Source organism: Rhipicephalus sanguineus, unplaced genomic scaffold, assembly GCF_013339695.2.
Source record: "Rhipicephalus sanguineus isolate Rsan-2018 unplaced genomic scaffold, BIME_Rsan_1.4 Seq1105, whole genome shotgun sequence".
NCBI classification, from domain to species: Eukaryota; Metazoa; Arthropoda; class Arachnida; order Ixodida; family Ixodidae; genus Rhipicephalus; species Rhipicephalus sanguineus.
In genome coordinates this window covers 1-5818 of record NW_023614332.1, presented here as the reverse complement: position 1 = coordinate 5818, position 5818 = coordinate 1, and the positions used below count along the sequence as shown (strand labels likewise).

The following is a 5818-nucleotide window of genomic DNA, read 5'->3' as shown; positions in this document are numbered from 1 at the left end:
AGATCCTCAGGACGTGCATGGTGTCCAACGTTTTCTCGGTATGCGGAACCATGTCGGTCGCTTCCTCCCGGGCCTCTCTAAAAGGATTGCGCCAATCAGAAGTCTCTTGAACAAGCTTGCAGTCTGAACATAGGGACCAGCGCAAGCTTCAGCATTTGAAAAGCTCAAGAGCATGCTATCCTCAGACATCTGCCACGCAAGGTACAACCCTGCACTGTTGACAACAGTCTCCGCAGATGTCAGTTCCTTCGGCCTGGGCGCTGTTCTTCTTCAAGACCAGCATTCAGGGGAGCACCGACCAGTTGCAAACGCCTCTCGAGCACCGAATGAACGGAACAGAGGTGCAGCCAGATCGAAAAATAGGCACTGGCTGCCACCTGGGGCATCAACCAATACGACGAGTTTCTTCACTGGAGACCGACCATAAGCCTTAGTAAAGCTCCGAGGAACCGCGGATCTCGATCTCATGCCACCGCCAATCCAGCACTTCCGCATCCGCCTTTTCCAGTACCAATTTGACGTCAAGGTCGTTCCTGGGAATTAGCTGGCCACCGCAGATGCACTGCAAGGGAACCAGTCGTCCAGCTGCCAGCGACTCCACCTGTTGACAAGATGGAGTTGTACGTTCAAGAAGCACTCCGTGCTATCCATCCCAGATTTGCAGTCCTCCTCGACGACTTCCGAGCTCACGAGGCTGCATATGGCGAGTATGCGCTGCTCAAGTACTCTGAGGAAGGGTGGCGTCGGCAAGACAATGTGCCTCTTAGCATGGCTCAGTTCTGGGCTCATTTGGCCAAACTCAGTATCGGTGACAGCCTTCTCCTGAGCGGTGGACACCTGCTGGGGCCCGCTTCTCTGCGAAAGCACGTCTGCTTCCTCATCCATGACGGACACCCCGGAGGGAACCGCTGCCGCGCCATCGCCAGGGTAGCTGTCTAGTGGCCGACCATGGGGAGCCAGAACAAGACCATGGTGGAGAACGGTCCCAACTGTGCCACCAAGCGGGTCCAGCGAGCAAAACCACTGCTGCCTATTGTGACGCCTAGCCGTCCCTGGGAGCAAGTCGGGGTGGACATCTTTCATCACGAAGGAGCCGACTACCTTTTCCTCGTAGATTACTACTCGAGGTACCCAGAAGTGCTGTCCCTTCGCTCGACGACGTCAATAGTGGTGATCTCCATCATCAAAAGTGTCTTAGAAAGGAATGGGATCCCAGAGACCTTCGTTAGCGATAATGGGCCTCAATTTTCGTCGGCAGAATTCCGCGTCTTTGCCCAGAGCTACGGCATCTCCCATGTCATAAGCACTCCCAGGTACCCGCAGTTCAATGGGCAAGTCGAGCGAATGGCGCGGACGGTGAAGTAACTTTCCAAGAAGTCTCCGGACTGGCCTTTGGCCGTCTTGGCATACCGCAATGCACCTGGCTTGACCGCGTACAGCCCTGCTCAGCAGCTCATGGGGCGCAGCCTCGGGACTCACCTTCCGGTACCAACGGCCGCGTTGCGTCCAGAACCACCTAACTCTGCCGACTTCCGCCGGCATGACCCTGGCCAACGACGTCGCCAGCGTCACGATTTTGACCGTCGACATGCTGCACATGATTTGCGGCCCCTGGAGAGGGCGAAAGAGTGTGGATTCGCGACGCAGATTGTGCTGGCACTGTTCTTAGCCCAGCGCAGCGTCCACGTTCCCACCCGGTCCAGACTGATGCAGGTGCTCTTGTCCACAACCGGAGGCATCTGGTTCCGCAGCAGTCTCCGTCATCATGTGGTCTAGACCTCGGCAGCTCCTGCCCACGGTCACAAGAGTCCTAAAGCCTGCCACACACTCCAACTCGCCCAGAGCCTGTGTGCATCAGTCTAACTCCCAGGGCACTTACTCATCTACCAGTTGCATCGCCACCGGTTTTCTCGGCTGCTCCCTCAAGTCCGCCTGCCGCGGTTGTGCGCGCTCAAACTGGACGTTGCAGGCCACCGGTGCGGCTTAACTTCTAGTGTGCCATGGGACATTTACGTAGCACACCTGATAGCAAGGTGTCGTTTTCTTTTATTTTCCAAACAGGGGGGATGTAGAGGGCGCATGTGTACCAACTGTCGATATGACTTAGCCGAGTAGGTTATGAGGCGCCCTCTAGTACGTAACATACAAAGGCTGTTTGATATAAACTGGGGCACTTCTGCTGGGGCCTCGGAGCGTGTATCTTTACTCCGCGGCCCTCGGGCTTCAGCCTGCCTCCTCGCATGCCTCGGCTCGAACACTCCCACCACAGTAGCAGCGCCTGCATTGGCAGCGACCGCTGGAACGGAGCTTCTAGGGGCATAGTCCGCTCGAGGCTGTGGTGAATCGCCGGGCGAATGCGGTTCATTTTGCATGCGCTGCTGCTGTTTCTAAAGTTGCTCCTCCTGGTTCTGGAGCACCTGTTGCTGTGCCTGCAGCTGCTATTGAAATTGTTCCACTTGCTGGCGAAAAGCTGCAAGGGCTTTCGGGTCGGCCACGGCGGTGCGGTTTGTACGGTTTCCAGGTCACCAGATAATGGAGTCGTGCCGACGGAAAGACGAATCCCAACATGAAAACGCAACAAATGTTTTATTAAGTCAGCGGCACCATCGGACGAGCATTCTGACGTTGCGCTTGCCTGTGTAGCGGAGAAATGATGATTCTCTAAGCTTAGCAGCCTGGTTCTGTAGCCACCGCCGGTGACGTATGCCTCGGGTGACGCTGCAGTGGCGCTGGGGCTTATCGAAAGCAGTGCAGCGTGCAGCCGTGGCTCGCCCGGCTGAATGAAAGCGAGGTGGAGGCTACGCGGAATTATGCGCAGAGCGTGTTGCCACACACCCATTATGCCAATTTTCGTCATTCTGTGAGATACGTGGTACCCGCTCCACATCTGTGAGCATTATGCGTACTTTGTGGATGCTGTGCCTGATGACGACGAAGAAATATGGCTGAGCCATTTGTAATGGAGTGGAAGCATTGAACAATCATTCTGGCAGTGGTTGCGGCAATAGGAACACATACTGACCAACGCTGTTTGCATCTGCAGGCGGATTCTTCTTCACCTCCCAGACATAGGCGTACACCTATCGGCTTCCACGTGTTCCAGGTTTATCAAGTGCCGAGCACGCTGACTGTCGCCGAGCACGCTGAGCACGCTGACTGTCGCCGGTTGTACGGATTCAAGCACCCCTGCTACTGTTGGAGCCAGCGCTGCGCTTGCGCCGCCAGCCCGATTGGAAGGAGGATAAAGCACGCTCAACGGATCCGGCGCCTCATTCTGGCAGTGGTTGCGGCAATAGGAACACATACTGACCAACGCTGTTTGCATCTGCAGGCGGATTCTTCTTCACCTCCCAGACATAGGCGTACACCTATCGGCTTCCACGTGTTCCAGGTTTATCAAGTGCCGAGCACGCTGACTGTCGCCGAGCACGCTGAGCACGCTGACTGTCGCCGGTTGTACGGATTCAAGCACCCCTGCTACTGTTGGAGCCAGCGCTGCTCTTGCGCTGCCAGCCCGATTGGAAGGAGGATAAAGCACGCTCAACGGATCCGGCGCCTCATTCTGGCAGTGGTTGCGGCAATAGGAACACATACTGACCAACGATGTTTGCATCTGCAGGTTAGTTGTCATATGCTTGTTGTATCATTGTCGGTTTGCAATTCCACTATTGCTGTAGCTACTTTCAGATACTGCTGTTGGTGCTGTGTTATTTTGATCTGCGAATCTTGCGTTGTTTCACTGAGCCTCTAGAGTGTGATTGATTAACAATGCCTACAAATGCGGAACTCGCAAAGAAAATTGAGGAAATTGAATCGAAGCTTGCTAATGTGAGCGAAGCTCTGGTGGATGATATATTCGGGAAATTCCTGCTAAGAGCCAGCAATTCAGGTGTAGACGTAGTAGAACTGAAGAAAAAAATTGATGGCTTGGAAACTAGCGTGGCATTCTTGAACAAGTTTGTCGAAAAGCTCAGTGCCGAAAATTGTGATTTGAAGGCTGAAAATAAAGCCTTACGAACGAGCAACTATAATCTCGCAAAGAAAGTTTCCAAGCTCGAGCAATATTCAAGACTCAACAACGTTGAGATTAAAGGCATTCCTTGCACACAAGGAGAAGACTGCGTGACAGTCATACAGACTATTGGCAACAAAATTGACTGCCCTCTAACTGCCACCGACCTCGACGTTGTTCACCGGGTTGCTAGCAAAACTGAACACAAAAATATTGTAGCTCGCTTCTGCTCAAGAGCGAAGAAAGCTGAATTTGTGACAAAGGCATGGAAGGCAAGGCTTTGCTTGGGTGATATTGGGTAGGCAACTACAAAAGAGAACCCTGTCTACGTTAACGATCATTTGACACTCGAAAACAAAGCTCTCTTCTCGAAAGTCTTGCGCCTCAAGAAATCAAAGAACTGGAAATTTTTGTGGACAGATAATTGTCAAATCAAGGCTCGGAAAACATGTGATAGCCGAGTCTTCCGCATCGCAAGTGAATCCGACCTTTCAGTGATAACTTAGTCTGAATCTAAGCTTGCTCACGGTGTAACACTAACCAAGTATCACAATTTCGTCATACTTCTCAGCCAACCAGCTAAACGATCTTTTGCCAAATAATCAACGATCCATTTTGCATGTGAATGCGCGCAGCCTGCGCAAACACTTCGATGACTTTTCTAACTTTCTTTCTGCATTATCATTTCCATTTTCGGTTATCGGAATTTCGGAAACTTGGTTGAATGATGACGATAAACACCTCTTTTGCTTTTCTAATTTTGTTGCTGAATACAATAATCGTCCATCAAGTAGTCATGGCGGAGCAGCACTGTACATCCACTCCGATGTTACGTATGAGAGGAGAAGTGATCTTGCGCTTAGTGTAATTATTTGCGAGGATGTCTGGATTGAACTGAAGAACGACTTCCTTAACATTGACAACAAAAACCTGATAATTGGTTGCATATATCGCTCGCCTTGTTCGTCAGAAACAGATTTCTGCTCCGCTCTCTTTAATGTCATGGGAACCCTAGCAAATGAAAATAAAAATGTAATATTTATCGGGGACATCAATATTAACATCGCTGACACATCGACTTCTAATCATCTACATTATACTAACTGCTTCAACAGCTTCGGTTATGAATGCCTAATTAAAATACCGACCCGATCTCCTAATGACTCCATAGCTACGCTAATTGATCACGCCCTTTCCAATTTGGCATTTCCACCTCATGCAGGCGTTCTAATGACCGACATTACTGATCACTATCCCATATTTCTGAACTTTCATTATACCCAGATCGCCGAAAAAATCACGTACATGAAATCCACACTAGATAAACAATCATTTGTTGAAGCCGTGTCAAATCTTGACTGGTCTTCCATCTTGTGTATGAATGATTCTGAAAAGGCATACTCGCTCATCGTCTCTATGCTTAAATCCTGTTTCGATCGTCATTCACATGAAGTCAAATGCAAAAAGAAATTCGCATCCCCTCGTAATCCATGGTTAACGGATAAACTACTAGCCCTAATGCACAAAAAAGATAACCTTTACAGAAAAACCAAACGACAACCATTTAACAAGAATATGGCTTCACGGTACAAAAAGTTCTCAAATAACCTTTCTGCAAACTTAAAACAGGCAAAGAAAATATGGTATGAAAAGAAAATTTTGGAATGCGGTAATAACATAAGAAAGAAGTGGGAAATTGTGAACACTTTCCTGAATAGGACACATAATCATGAAATAATATCCGAAATTGTTCATCAGGGAATAATGCTTAAAACCGCCAAAGAAATAGGTAATGCGTTCGCCGAC

The 5818-nt window shown here is 50.1% G+C and overlaps 1 pseudogene; it reads left to right on the top strand.

Moving 5' to 3' along the window:
- The first annotated feature begins 1344 nt into the window (after nucleotides 1–1344).
- LOC125756514 (uncharacterized) lies at nucleotides 1345–1994 on the top strand (annotated as a pseudogene).
- The last annotated feature ends 3824 nt before the right edge of the window (nucleotides 1995–5818 follow it).